The sequence below is a fragment of the Lissotriton helveticus genome, chromosome 6 (assembly GCF_964261635.1).
Source record: "Lissotriton helveticus chromosome 6, aLisHel1.1, whole genome shotgun sequence".
Lineage (NCBI taxonomy): Eukaryota > Metazoa > Chordata > Amphibia > Caudata > Salamandridae > Lissotriton > Lissotriton helveticus.
The window spans coordinates 811,857,506-811,873,480 of record NC_136067.1 but is presented as its reverse complement, the minus strand read 5'-3'; the positions used below and the strand labels follow the sequence as shown (position 1 = coordinate 811,873,480).

Genomic DNA, 15,975 nt, shown 5'->3' with positions numbered 1-15,975 from the left:
CTAACCCTTAACCGAAAAACAAGAGAACGGTGTTACATCTTTGCACGTATTACATACATGGACCCTACAGTGTCATCTGCAGGAACAGGAAAATTATTTGACTTTTTGCAATAAAGAGTACAATTAGAACACAGCTTCAGAGAATGTTTCAAAATAAATTACATTTTGGTTCAACACAGCATCCCAGTACAGATCCCATTACCAATATTTTATGAAAGAAAGGCATTGTAGAGATAAAAAATGCACACACAAAATGTTCCTTGCACTTTTAAAAGCCATGTTGTCTTCAGCTGTAAACGAAAAACAATGCAGGCCTAGTAGATATGCTAATTTAAACACTCAAAAAATTAACATTGGAATTTTAATGATTAATTTTGATCCTACACTTCAATATCTTACAATGTGTAATATATGACCATTATGCATCTACTTATCAAAAATGTTTTCCTTTTGTATACTGATCGAGCCTTACCCTTTCACACTTCAGTTTCATTACAGTGCAAATAGTCACTTTTCCATCGTTAATTTGATGATTTCCAAATGTGAGGAAAGCCATCCTGACAAAATCAGGATGACTAAACTACAGGCTACAGAAGTAACAAAATGACAAAATACATTTTCCACAAAAATAGTATGCTTTCATGGAAAAGGCATATGTCTTCCAGATAAAGTTAAAAAGGTAAGAAAGGGCAGTGTTTAACATGGTGTAAAACGTAGATTGGGTGTGGTGAAATAATCTTTAAAAAAAGAGTAAAGCAGGAGAGTAGAAGACACATGGGCATTTAATAAAGGGAAAGGAATATGAAAGAATAGAAGGAAGTAAAGGGGAGGGATTTCTGGATGTGGAAATGTAAATGGGGTGGCAAAATACTAAAAGGAAAAGAAGGAGTAAAGTGACAGGTTACAACATGCATGGTCTTAAGGAAAAGTAAGGGTATTAAATGTAAATGTTGGATACTTGTAAAGCGCACTGTTCCTCCACCCGAGTGTCCTGGCGCTGTAGACCGCTGGGGAACCCGTCCTGGTTTTCCCTGTGAGATGGTCCCTTTCTGGGTATCTCCAGGGTGAAACCAGGCATCCCCAGCGTCTGTGGGGGGCCGTTGTAGAGATGAGGCAAGCTTAATGCCCAGAGTTACCGAGTGTGTTCCCTGGTCAGAGTAGGCACTGAGGCGAGAATAATCGAGTCCATTGACCCTGGTCCAAGACCCTGCCGCGTCGGGAATTGAACCCTGGTCCCGGGACGTTCTCTGCTTACAGGTCTGCGACCTCTAACCAGCCAGCCACACCTCTCCACAGTGAGCCACACCTCTCCACCTCTATTAAATGGGGGAAGGTAGCAGGGGGAAATGTATTGAATGGGGAAACATATGTGGGTGGAGAGAAGTAATGAAAGTAAAATCTAAAAAAGGATTAAAGCTGGAGGATAGAATACGTATGAATATTAAAGAAAGGGAAGCAGAGGTAAAAGCATGTAAGAGGTAAAAAGGGGAAGGTAATAGGTGGAGGATGCATTGGATGGGGGAAACAAAAAGCAGTGGGGAGAGCAGTAAAAATGTAAAAAAGAAAAGTAGGATAGCCCAATACTTTGAGTATTAAAAAAAAAGAAAGAGTCAGCAAAATGTTTAAGGTATCAGGGGAGAGGCTATAAGATGAGGAAATGAAAAGGGCTATGGGGAAGTAATAAAAGTAAACTTAAAAAGGAGAAAAGTGGGAAGATAAAAGATGTATGGAAGGAATGGGAAGTAAAAAGGGGAAGGTTGCAGGGGAAGAACATATTGTATGGGGAAACATAGATGAGTTAGGAGGAAGTACTTAGAGTAAAATTTTAAAAGTGAGATGATAGGGACATATTAAAGAAAGGAAAGTGAGGGTTAAAGACTAGAAGCGAGTAAAAGGGAGGAATGTTACTGAGAAGGGTGTTTAAAATGGAGGACAATGTAAATGGGCTAGGGGAAGTAGTAAAAGAATATAAGTGTAAAGGGGTAGGGCACGATTTTGGTATTAAACAAAGGGAAGAGGAGGTGAGGTAAGGTAAGGTGAAGGCAGTTAAAAGTGGCGAGGTGAAACACCCTCTAAAATATAAATAAAAATGAAGAAATAAAAATTTCTCCAAAAATGGGATTCTCAGGCATAGTTTTGGGAATCTGAAGAAATCTACTAATAACAAAATATTTGTCCTAAAAGGTTGGATGAAAAGAATTCTTCAAAACCACTTTCTTTAAGTATGTATTTCGTCAGCAGTAAGCAGTCGTGCAGAAGGAGGCATTTTTCCTCCACTTTGAGGGCCTACTTTATTATAAAATAAGGGCATGGGCTCAGACATAGGCATTTGCGAGGATATAAACAAACAACATTTCAAAGGACTCTTTATTCACCATAGATTATAAGTATGCAAGAGGGTGTGAAAAATTGGATAATTGGTTGAGGGAGGTGGAAACCCAACTCAGGCAACAACCACAAAATTTGTTGGGGTGAACCACAAAAGTAAGAAGATTAAACTGTGTTTAACCCCCTGGTAGCTAGCTAGGCACAAAGCAGTCAAGCTTAACTTAGAGGCAATGTGTAAAGTATTTATGCATAATAAAACAGTAATAAAGTGAAAACACAACCCAAGAAAAATTCCAAACCTATTTAGAAAAATCCAGTACATTTAGTTAAGAAAATGATACAGAATGACAAAAATCCAATTAGAAGAATGAGTGATATTCACATTCATCTTTTTAAGTAAAAATAGCACCTAAAAGCACAAAGAGCCAAATAGGGTAATCTGGTCACACCGGACCGAGATAATGTCGCAAGTTATGACTGAGCGTGATGGAACAGGGCACAGATACAGTGACCAGGTTAGTCCTCTGAAGGTTGTACCTTATGTCCTTGCTGAGAGGCTTTGCATCGCTTGGCATCAGTTCTGATCAGGGACTGCACTGTGCTGCAGAGTCCTTCATCGAGTTGCGTCCCAGCTGCACCAGGAACTGTGAGGTCTGTGATATGAGGACCTGCGTTGAGTAGGCACGCACAGCGTTGGTTTCATAGCTGCAGCACACTGCGTCGGAATTGAGTGGCCCTACAGGTAGGCGGGAAGATGTACACACTGATGCCAACCAAGGGTCCAGGAGCTGGGGAAACTCTTGGGGAGCAGGACTCTCTCCAGGTAGAGTCCAGCAGCAGTGCTCAGGCAGGTATAGTTGCAGGCTCAGGCAGGTCCAGAGCAGTAGGTCAGCTGACCAATTGAAGGGAGGACTCCAAGGCTTGTTGTGTCCCTGGAGCTCACACACGAGGTCAGTCAACTGACTCTTGGAGTTATTCTCAACAGCCTGGGCTAAAGACAAACAGGTCCAGTCTTCCTTCACAGACACTAAGGCAGCCCTTAAAGCATAAGGGCAGTCCTCTGCCAGTAGGAAAGTCCTTCTTCAGTGACTTCCACTGGTCCAGGAGGGTTCTGATAAGTGACTCTTGAGGTCCAACATTTATACCTGGTGGCAATTTATATGGGGGGGGACTCCCTTTTGCACCCAAACATCTGTTTCAGGAAAGCTCTTCCCCTTACACTGTCAAGGCTACAAACTGTCTGGAGTGAGGAAAGACAGGGTAGGCCTAGTATCAGGTTCCTTTGTGTGTGTAGGAGGCAAAGCCTTTTAAAGTGTAAGTGGAGCTGAGTATAGCTCCTCCCCCAGCCAAACTGCCAGTCCGACCACACCTAAGCCCCCTTCGTTACTGTCTGGAAGCAATACAGAAACCCCAGCAACAGAGCCATTTACAACCATGTGACCCAGGACACCAGCAGAAGGCACAAATGGTTGGTACAAAAACAAGCAAACTTTCTAAAAGTAACATTTTCAGAGTTGTGACTTAAACTCTGCCTTTACCATTGAAGAGGATTTTAAATGATAATTAATTTAAGTATAACAGTATGTTTCTATCTGCCCCAATCCAAAGTTATCACGTATTAAATGTAATAAATAAACCTATTGTTAGTCATTTGGGGAGATAGGCTTTACAACAGTGAAAAATTACTTTAGGTGTGTTTTACTGCCAGAAGATGAAAAACGTAAGCAAACATGTCCTTTATTTGAATACAACGCATCTGGCCCTATGAGCTTTCAGGGCCTCCTTTGGGGTTGACTTACAAGTATTAGAAAGGAAGGATTGGGTCTGGCAAAAGATTTATTTTGCCAGGTCGAAATGGCATTTTAAAACTCTACTACAGGCTATAGTGGCAGGCCAAATGCATGTTTTAAAAGCCTGCTTTAGTGGGTGGCCCACTGAGTGTGACAGGCTCACTGGTAGCATTTAATTTACTGGCCCTTTACTAGGGACTTGTAATCAAATTAAAGGTATCGATCAGGTAGTTGCCACTTGTGCTAGGTTTTAGGAATGGACCATAATCACTTTACCACTGGTTAGCAAGGAAAAAGTGCACAGAATAGTTTTTTTAAAAACATATTTTATTGATTTTATTAATCAATATCACATATAAGAGAAGGCATCATTTTGGCATATTATTTGTACTTCATACATCGTATGCGGCTACATCACTTGCACAGCAAGTCCCTGCATGGTCCCTGAGGACCTCGTACAAGTCTCAATTAACAGTACATTGTTTCTTGCGTACAATATGGCAGGTTTACACTTGCAAGCCGATTTACAACAGTACAACTCGTACGCACTTTTCATGAATCTGCCAGTAAACACCCTTTTAAAATCGTAGAATTAAGTATATACGTCTGATATTTTACATCTAACTTACCATAGCAAACTCAACCACCCCTCCCTCCCTCCACGTGCTCGGCAACCACTACCCCGTTGTGATACATACACATGCTCATACCACAGTCCCGTATACGTAGTGTCTCTATATGAATTTCTACTGTTGTTCCAGCCCGTACTGTAATAAGTACGTTGACATCATATGTGTTAATTACAGCTCACTGTATGTGAATTGGGTGGGTGCAACTATATCCTCTCAATACGATTGTATGTCATTCACCCTATATTCCTCCAACAGTGCATTCCAAGCCATAGATATCGGTGTTTTCCGTAACCCTCTTTTCTCCTCTTTGTAATTCAGCTCCCACTGCTCTACCCCACTTGACCATTTCTGCATGCCAGTCCTGCAAGAGTGGCGCCCTCTTGGCTTTCCATTGTGTTGTAATGTTCCTTTTGGCTAATAGAAGCGCAAGATTAGCGTACTTATGAGTTGGTTTACCCTTCTTCCCTTTTGGTCCCAGCCCCAAAATACAATATTTCATTAAATCATTGTTGCGCACTGGAGCTATGCCCTTTAATATTTGACACACAGATGCCCCGTAGTTCCCCAATCTCGGACAGTCTCACACCATATGTATCAGTCCCGCATCAGGGAAGTGCAGAGAATAGTAATGGCAACAAAAATGGGTTCAGCTACAGAAGGTAACAATCTGAGTGTGACCCTGCAAAAAGGGCCAGGTCCAACAGAGGCGTACCAAAAAAAGGTTAGGGAAACGATAATGGAAAAACTGGCCGATTCTAATTCATGGGGCATGTAAATGAGTGCTATAGACTGGTCTAGGTTGTGATCCTACCTCAGAGCCAGTTGCTTGTATCTTTCGTATGACTATCCCATCTTTAATAGTAACATTCCTTCACATTGCAAGAAAATCACTCCATGTTGCGTTGAATATCTCTAATTAATCATTTATTTGTAAGCAATCTTTTTGCAATCCTCATCTCTAACACAATTCAGTTATCCATTCTTCACATGTGGGAAAGCCACTTGATGCCAGTGTCTGAGTATACATAACTTTGCTGCTGCTAGAGAGGTGGCTATTCATCTGTGGGTGTGTCCTCTCATGCCAACAATATCTGAGGCATCTTGGGAGACAGCCAAAAGTGAGGAGGGCTAGAAAGCAATGTTTTTAAGTATTCACAACTCTGTCTAAACTGCACCCCAGTATGATTGCAGCCTCTAGCAGTCCCATAGGATGTGATAAGTATTACAATTATACATGCCACATCTTCAATAACTAGTGCCCAAGCTAAACCACCCTCATCAACTCAAGGGGGTGTCCCGTTCCAATCATATCATATAAAATCTTGAAATACAGGACTTTCAATTTTGATTCTGGGAGCACACTGTTATGGTAATGTAATAATAGGGTCAGGTCTTCTGGGTAACATTGTTTTTCAAGTAGAGTCTGCCTGTAAAGCCTAGCAGCATTCTGAACCTGTGAAGGATATACATTGGAAATAATAGCTCTATATAGGTCAGAAACTACCCCCTGTAGGTGCCCCAGATCCTCAAATATTGCACTATAGGGGAATGACGTAAAACACTGAGTTGTTCCTAGTACGATCCAGAGACAATGCGCCAACTACCAATGTTTCCTGTAGTCTTTTGCTGGTATGTTGTATTGTAATTGTATGTCACTGAATGGTTTATTGTGTCCATACAGCCTCCTGTCTGAATACCTACATTATGCCATGTTTGTACCCTCTTATGTAACTTGGGGTTTAGCCTAAGAAGAGAATGGATAGTGACACGGTCGCACTCCGCAGGATCCGTATGCAGCAGAAATGCTCCACCTCCGGACCTCCCAAACACCCTGAACGTAATACACAGGGTGTTTAGGGGATACGGTGAGGGAAAAACCCCAAAAGGGGAAAAACCCAAAAGGAAAGAAGAGAAGGGAGGGACAGCAGGGGAAAAGAAGCTGCAACAGAAATGCACAGAGAATTAATAATGGTATAAACGCTACTCTCATTACATTCTCGCTAATAATGCACAATCTGATTCACCTTGTACAAATACAGCATGTGCCTCTTCATATGTAGTATCTTCATATATCACTCCTGTCCCCCTGTACAACACAAGAAGCACGTAAATGAATAATGCCACCACAAACAAAGATCTTCCTATGTAATGGGGCGACTATACACATACCCTGTGAGAAAAGAAGCTAACTCTTAAATTGGGGACAACGAGGTGAGTTTCCATTCCTGTCCCCCCTCAGCCCTGGGTTTATTTTCTTCCCTTGCTGAGGTATCTAACATGTTTGAAGATACCGCCACCTTCTTAAACCTGTTAAAGCCACCCAAAGTCTTGGGTTTGGAGGGGCACTCTCTAACGTAGTGCCCCTTCTTCCCACAGTACATGCACAGGCCCTGTACTCTCCTACACTCCCTTTCCTCTCTTGACAACGGTGCCCTAAGAGCTCCTATCTCCATCGGCTCAGGAGCTGATTCTGCTCCTCCTGGACTCCTACGAGGGTTTCGTTCGTAACAGTGAATACCTTTGTCCCAACGTCTTCTACTACCCCCTCTCTCTGTTAAGCGGCTATCCAACCTCAATGCCAAATTCACCATATCCACATAAGTGGTGGGCTGTGGATCCACCTGTGCCACCACGTCTTTCAACTCCTCTTTTAGTCCCAAATAAAAAAGGGACATCCTTTTTTCCTCTGGCCACTCAGCTTCGGCCACCAACCTGTTAAATGTGGTCAAATATGGAACCAAATCTCCCTTGCCTTGGCGTAATGCAAGTAGCTCTCGGTCTGCACTACAAGACGTAGCCCTCCGATCAAAAACCCTCTCGAATTCAGTTCTGAATGCTGACCAATCGGACAAGATAGGGTCATCGCGTTTCACTAAAGGTACGGCCCAGTTAGCGGCATCCCCCACTAAATAGGAAATAGTGAACGCCACCCTAGAATGGTTCGTAGGGAAGGAAGAAGGCTTACATGAAAAGTGCATAAGGATCTGGGTCAGGAACACCTGCACCTTCGAGGATCTCCTGAGAACCTTTCTGGGTTGGCCAAAGGGATGGGAGGAGGGACTGTAACCTGTACTGAAGAGGCCGGGGCAGAAGCATTAAAAGGGTTACTCCCCAACCTTTCCACCTTCTCCCTCAGAGCAGCTGTCTCGGCCTTATAAGCAGCCAACTCCTGCTGCACCAACACCAGAGCATGCAACACATCCTCCATGGACGCCATTCCTCCTACACACGGATCAGGCAGAGTGAAATTCTTGGCCTCGTGATTCTGACATGGTCGCACTCCACAGGATCCGTATGCAGCAGAAATGCTCCACCTCCGGACCTCCCAAACACCCTGAACGTAATACACAGGGTGTTTAGGGGATACGGTGAGGGGAAAACCCCAAAAGGGGAAAAAAACCAAAAGGAAAGAAGAGAAGGGAGGGACAGCAGGGGAAAAGAAGCTGCAACAGAAATGCACAAAGAATTAATAATGGTATAAACGCTACTCTCATTACATTCTCGCTAATAATGCACAATGTGATTCACCTTGTACAAATACAGCATGTGCCTCTTCATATGTAGTATCTTCATATATCACTCCCGTCCCCCTGTACAACACAAGAAGCACGTAAATGAATAGTGCCACCACAAACAAAGATCTTCCTATGCAATGGGGCGACTATACACATACCCTGTGAGAAAAGAAGCTAACTCTTAAATTGGGAACACTCCAAAGGAAAACGTAAACTATATTGAGCAGTTCTTTGCACATGTATAGCAATCATAAAGTATCTCAATTGCACTGCATCAGACTCCTCCTCTGTTAGAGAATTCAAAACCAGGTTCCAGATATCCTCTCTAGATCCAGTAAGCATCTAAACACGGCATGCTGTAGTTAAACAACACTACCAGCATCCGCTTTAGCATTTGTAATCCACAAACAATAGCGAGCCAGAATCCAGATGAATTATCCTTTCATGCCGGCATAGCGGAGAAACTCCCCCCCCTGCTATCCGTCACTTGAATAGTGAAATACAATCCCCAGCCGGAGATTGAGAAAAGGCATATATAAACTCCCGTCGAAGTTCGAAAATTAACACAGAGTAATTGCCTCGCAGCCGCGAGGCTCTTCAAAGGGGGCGCGTTTAAATTTAGCTTCCAGTCAAAAGGCCAGTGAACAAACAAACAAGAGCGCAAGCGCTCAAAACTATACCCTTCTGTTCACCCCAGCGCTGTAATACAGAACTTCTCAGAGTTGCATCAAAAGGTGAGCGCCACTGGTACAACGGAGAAAGAGGAACCGGCAGGCTCCTTCCAAACACATCCAAAATCACGAGCACTATTTCCTGGTTCTTGCCCTGCTATATCCCGATGTGCAAAGGATCATGGGAACCGTAGTTCTAAGCCCTCTGCCCATGGGAGTTGTAGTTCAGGCAGGCGCAAACCTGTCTAGATCCTGACAGTACGCCCTCCTCCCATGCGCCTCCTAGGACCAGGCTTGGCTGGAAACCGAGCATGGAAAGACCTAACCGCACCGGGGGCATGCACGTGGTGCCAAGGCTCCCAAGAGTCGTCCTCAGCAGCATATCCTTTCCAGGAGACCAAATACCACAGCACCCCTCTGCGGAGTTCAGAGTCACGAATAGCTTTCACCTCGTATTCCAATCCACCATCGGATACAACCGGAGGCGGCGCCTTCCTGCATGTAGAATAGGTCTTTTTCAACAACTGTACATGAAACACAGGATGTATCCTTGAATATGAAGGTAACTTCAACTTGTACGCCACAGGATTTACTTGACGCACTATGGGATAAGGACCAATGAACCGAGGATGAAAGACACTCCTCAGTTTAAACCGGATGTATCTAGTTGCGAGCCATACCCTGTCACCCTCCTGGAACAGAGGACCTTGTGCCCGATGTTTGTCCTTCCATTTCTTATACACCTCCTTTGCTTTCATAAGATGCTGTTGAACCCCCCTATGCACCTTTCGTAAGGCCATGATACGTTCTCTCACAGTAGGTTGATCGGCCAACTCAGCAGGGATGGTAATAGGCAAGGTGTCAGCGTCATAACCAAAGTTAGCCTTGAAAGGTGACATACCGGTCGAACTGTGCCATGTGTTATTATATGACAACTCAGCCATCCACAGCAAGTCCACCCAGGATTCATGAGCTGCCTCAGAATAGCAGCGTAGGTACTTCTTCAGAGTCTGGTTCAGACGTTCCGTTTGACCATCCGTTTGCGGATGGAAGCTAGTAGAGAGCGCCGATTCTATGCCCAATGCCTTACACCACATTCGCCAAAAACAAGCAATAAACTGCGGTCCCCTGTCTGACACGATCACCCGTGGAATGCCGTGTAACCGTATGACCTGCGAGGCCAACAATTGAGCGGTCTGACCTGCCGTAGGGAGGTTTACACAAGGTATAAAGTGTCCCATCTTTGTCAGATTATCCACCACCACCAACACGGCTGATTTGCCCTGATCCAAAGGTAGGCCTGTTATAAAATCCAGACTTATGTTCTGCCAGGGGCGATCAGGGGTGGGCATAGGCATCAAAAGACCCTTCCGTTTGGTGTTCTCGCCCTTTGCTCTGGCGCAGGTTTCGCACTTCCCTACCCATTTGGCGACATCCAAAACCAAAGACTCCCACCAGAAATGTCTTCTAAGCAGTCGCTCAGTTTTGGTAACCCCTGGATGTCCTGCTGATGGAATTACATGACACCAAACGAAGGCTTTTTTCCTCAATTCCTCAGTTGGTAAAAACAGACAGTCACCCTGAAAAGGCAACCCCTGTCTCACCCTTCTGCCTGGTTTCATAGCAGCCCATCTCTCCCATGAACCCAAAGTTCTTGAACTCCTAATGTCTCCCAAGAACTTCTCAGCGCGAACCTCACACACTACCTTGGTAGGGGAGATTATGGAATGCCGTACTTCCTCAGCTGGTTCTGTACCTGTCTCCTGCCGGGACAGAGCATCAGCTTTCCTGTTCTCTACACCAGGACGAAACGTTACCACGAAATTGTATTCAGAAAAGAACAGCATCCACCTCATCTGTCTCTGCGTTAGGTGTCTTGCTGAGGACATATACTGAAGGTCCTGATGGTCAGAGTATACTGTCACCGCGTGACTAGACCCCCAAAGGTAAGGTCTCCATTCTTGGAATGCTCGTTTGATAGCCAGTAACTCTTTCTCTGCTATGGTGTAGTTAGCCTCCGCCGGGGTCAATTTCTTAGACAGATAAGCAACAGGATGTAGCTGACCGTTATCAGAGTCCCGCTGGGATAGGATTGCCCCTATGGCTACATCAGAAGCATCGGCTTCTACTATGAACGGTTTTTCCAGCACCGGGTGTGCCAACACCGGGGCAGTGGTAAAAGCTCTTTTCAAGGCCTGGAATGCTTTGTCGGCTTCAGGAGTCCATACAAACAGTCTTCCCTTTCGTAACAGCCTTGTGATGGGAACCGCCGTCTGTGAGAAGTGCAGAATGAACCGGCGATAATAATTCGCAAAGCCTAAAAAACTCTGCACTTCTTTCACATTTCTTGGGACTGGCCATTCCTGGACAGCCCGTACCTTACGCTCTGACATCTGGAGGCCATGAGGACTAAGATTTACACCCAGGCACTCCACTTCCTGCACCCCAAATTCACATTTGGTCAATTTCACATACAAACTGTGTTCTCTCAGTTTGTCCAGAACTTGGCATACTTGAGCTTTGTGGCATGTAACATCATGTGAATAGATCAGGATGTCGTCATTGTACATTACTACAAACCTATCCACATATTCTTTCAGGACGTCATTTATGAAAAATTGGAACGCCGCCGGGGCATTACAAAGCCCAAAAGGCATCACCAAATATTCATAAAGACCGAATCTCGTTTTGAACGCAGTTTTCCACTCATCCCCCTCTCTTACTCTGACCAGGTGATAAGCCCCACGTAAGTCCAAACGGGTGTAAATATTGGCCTCTCTCACCTGGTCAAGCAAGACTGAAATGAGAGGAAGAGGGTAACGATTGCGTATAGTGTTCTTATTTAAAACGCGATAATCAACACATGCTCTCAATTCCCCATTAGCCTTTGCGATGAAAAACAGGGGAGACGCTGCTGGAGAGCGGGAAGGTCTAATGAACCCCAACCGCACATAGTGATCTAGATAGTCTCTCAGGTGGGTGGTTTCGGGCACAGACAACGCGTACACCCTACATGTGGGTATTGTAGCCCCCTCCACCAGATCTATACAACAGTCATATTCCCGGTGAGGGGGTAAAGACTCTGCTTTACGTTCACTGAACACATCGCTGTAAGCCCTGTACTCAAAAGGTAATTGAACATTTGTTTCTGCCGCGGTAGCAGCCATAAACGGGGTTGCTAACCCCGCCACATGAGCTGGAACACATGGAACTAAATGATCCTAGGCATTGTGCCTAGCTTTTAAAATTCTTAAAACCTCCTCTCCCCCAATGCTTTGCCCGCTTTTGTCAGAATACATCCCTAGAAGATCGCTCCGTTCAGAGGGGCAGCATCTTGCAATCATTCCCCGCACCAGACTGGCCAGAGTGGGCGGCCGTTCCTTTAGCTTCCTGGCGGCCAAGTTATGGAATAGCCTGCCTGAAGCTATCCGTGGGATACAGGATCTCTTAGCCTTCAGAAAGGCTGTCAAAACCCATCTTTTTCAATAACTTTTCCATTTTATAACTCATCTCTTCTCTAACTGCTCCATTTCTGCGCCTCTCTTCTTCTGTAAACTGTTTGTTCACAGCGCCGGGACGCCCCTTGGCTGAGGCAGCCGTGCGCTATACAAATCACCATAACATTAACATTAACATTAACATTAACATCCTGACAACTTTCGGGTGTGAATTGAAAGGTCTTCGTTTTCCAATCCACCACAGGATTGTGTCTGTGTAACCAAGGCATGCCTAGGATGACCTCATATTGAGGAGCTGCTATGATGTTTAACGTCAGTTTCTCTGTTTGCACATACCCCTGCAACTCCATTGACAATCCTAATTCACTAGTCCTTTCTGTTATCTGACCTGATGTTAGTGGCTGCCCATCAACCGCCAAAACATCTTCAGGATTCTCTCTGGGAATACGAGGCAACGCTAAACGTGTCACTAAACCGTCATCAATAAAGTTGCCAGTGGCTCCAGAGTCCAACATCACCATGACTTGATGTGGCACATCATCACTTTCAATAGTCATAACTATCACAAGATGCACTTCAGTTTCTTCTGGTCCGGCGGAGGACAACGAGGTGAGTTTCCATTCCTGTCCCCCCTCAGCCCTGGGTTTATTTTCTTCCCTTGCTGAGGTATCTAACATGTTTGAAGATACCGCCACCTTCTTAAACCTGTTAAAGCCACCCGAAGTCTTGGGTTTGGAGGGGCACTCTCTAACGTAGTGCCCCTTCTTCCCACAGTACATGCACAGGCCCTGTACTCTCCTACTCTCCCTTTCCTCTCTTGACAACGGTGCCCTAAGAGCTCCTATCTCCATCGGCTCAGGAGCAGATTCTGCTCCTCCTGCACTCCTACGAGGGTTTCGTTCGTAACAGTGAATACCTTTGTCCCAACGTCTTCTACTACCTCCTCTCTCTGTTAAGCGGCTATCCAACCTCAATGCCAAATTCACCATATCCACATAAGTGGTGGGCTGTGGATCCACCTGTGCCACCACGTCTTTTAACTCCTCTTTTAGTCCCAAATAAAAAAGGACATCCTTTTTTCCTCTGGCCACTCAGCTTCGGCCACCAACCTGTTAAATGTGGTCAAATATGGAACCAAATCTCCCTTGCCTTGGAGTAATTCAAGTAGTTCTCGGTCTGCACTACAAGACGTAGCCCTCCGATCAAAAACCCTCTCGAATTCAGTTCTGAATGCTGACCAATCGGACAAGATAGGGTCATCGCGTTTCACTAAAGGTACGGCCCAGTTAGCGGCATCCCCCACTAAATAGGAAATAGTGAACGCCACCCTAGAATGGTTCGTAGGGAAGGAAGAAGGCTTACATGAAAAGTGCATAAGGATCTGGGTCAGGAACACCTGCACCTTCCGAGGATCTCCTGAGAACCTTTCTGGGTTGGCCAAAGGGATGGGAGGAGGGACTGTAAGCTGTACTGAAGAGGCCGGGGCAGAAGCATTAAAAGGGTTACTCCCCAACCTTTCCACCTTCTCCCTGAGAGCAGCTGTCTCGGCCTTAGAAGCAGCCAACTCCTGCTGCACCAACACCAGAGCATGCAACACATCCTCCATGGACGCCATTCCTCCTACACACGGATCAGGCAGAGTGAAATTCTTGGGCTCGTGATTCTGACACAGTCGCACTCCGCAGGATCCGTATGTAGCAGAAATGCTCCACCTCCGGACCTCCCAAATACCATGAACGTAATACACAGGGTGTTTAGGGGATACGGTGAGGGAAAAACCCCAAAAGGGGAAAAAACCCAAAAGGAAAGAAGAGAAGGGAGGGACAGCAGGGGAAAAGAAGCTGCAACAGAAATGCACAAAGAATTAATAATGGTATAAACGCTACTCTCATTACATTCTCGCTAATAATGCACAATCTGATTCACCTTGTACAAATACAGCATGTGCCTCTTCATATGTAGTATCTTCATATATCACTCCTGTCCCCCTGTACAACACAAGAAGCACGTAAATTAATAATGCCACCACAAACAAAGATCTTCCTATGTAATGGGGCAACTATACACATACCCTGTGAGAAAAGAAGCTAACTCTTAAATTGGGAACACTCCAAAGGAAAACGTAAACTATATTGAGCAGTTCTTTGCACATGTATAGCAATTATAAAGTATCTCAATTGCACTGCATCAGACTCCTCCTCTGTTAGAGAATTCAAAACCAGGTTCCAGATATCCTCTCTAGATCCAGTAAGCATCTAAACACGGCATGCTGTAGTTAAACAACACTACCAGCATCCGCTTTAGCATTTGTAATCCACAAACAATAGCGAGCCAGAATCCAGATGAATTATCCTTTCATGCCGGCATAGCGGAAAAACTCCCCCCCCCCCCTGCTATCCGTCACTTGAATAGTGAAATACAATCCCCAGCCGGAGATTGAGAAAAGGCATATATAAACTCCCGTCGAAGTTCGAAAATTAACACAGAGTAATTGCCTCGCAGCCGCGAGGCTCTTCAAAGGTGGCACGTTTAAATTAAGCTTCCAGTCAAAAGGCCAGTGAACAAACAAACAAGAGCGCAAGCGCTCAAAACTATACCCTTCTGTTCACCACAGCGCTGTAATACAGAACTTCTCAGAGTTGCATCGAAAGGTGAGCGCCACTGGTACAACGGAGAAAGAGGAACCGGCAGGCTCCTTCCAAACACATCCAAAATCATGAGCACTATTTCCTGGTTCTTGCCCTGCTATATCCCGATGTGCAAAGGATCATGGGAACCGTAGTTCTAAGCCCTCTGCCCATGGGAGTTGTAGTTCAAGCAGGCGCAAACCTGTCTAGATCCTGACAGATAGCTTTTCATGCACCTAAGTGTAGGATTATCTTTATCACTCACCATTTTCGTTTCAAAGATACATATAAATGCACCTCCTTTGTGTGCTGCAGATTTCATGACAATTGTAATAAATTGAAAACCAAGATATAAACCTGCATGTGAGGCAATCAGTCATAGTATGTTCCCATAGTTTAGATACTTTCAGTCTCAGTTAATATCTTTTGGGGATCTTGAGTGGTAATGCGATGAAGACATGATTAAACAGACACACAATTGTCATTTTCATAGTTTGCATTCTGCCCATTGTGAGAGCAAGGTGGGTCCAATTCAAACCGTCATATCTAGTGAGGTTTATCTGAGGTTTTAGGTTATCTACCCCCCATTTATACCAACCCTCTATTAATATCAATAGCTAGTTCTATTTTGTATAAAAGTCTAGAGCCTCGCCCTGGTCATTGCCCTGGACATCAGAACAATGTCACATGTATTACAGCTAATCATAGAACCAGGAAAATGCAAAAAGGTTTCAATGATAGACATCACAGAGGGTAAGAGATGTCTGGGTGGGTAAATGCCAATAAAATGTTAGCAGCATACAAGAATGCTTTGGCTGTACTTACACTAGTGTCCATTTTGTGTACCATATGAGATTTCCTGATAGCTGTAGCTTAGGGTTCTAGTGCCAAAAGGAACAACAAACAACCCAGATGAATGCCTCTTTTAATAATTATTGTCCTGGACATGAATCC

At 44.7% G+C, this 15,975-nt stretch overlaps 1 long non-coding RNA gene across 2 annotated transcripts in view; it reads right to left on the bottom strand.

The window, feature by feature from the left end:
• LOC144761543 (uncharacterized) overlaps positions 1-15,114 on the bottom strand; it is a 174,062-nt gene extending 158,948 nt beyond the window's left edge. The window contains exon 1 of one of the 2 annotated variants that reach the window (XR_013595777.1): positions 14,992-15,114. This is a non-coding gene — a long non-coding RNA (uncharacterized LOC144761543). Of the gene's footprint in view, positions 1-8,945; positions 9,066-14,991 lie in introns of those variants that run through there. The other variant, XR_013595778.1, reaches the window with a different exon arrangement.
• Between the last annotated feature and the right edge of the window lie 861 nt (positions 15,115-15,975).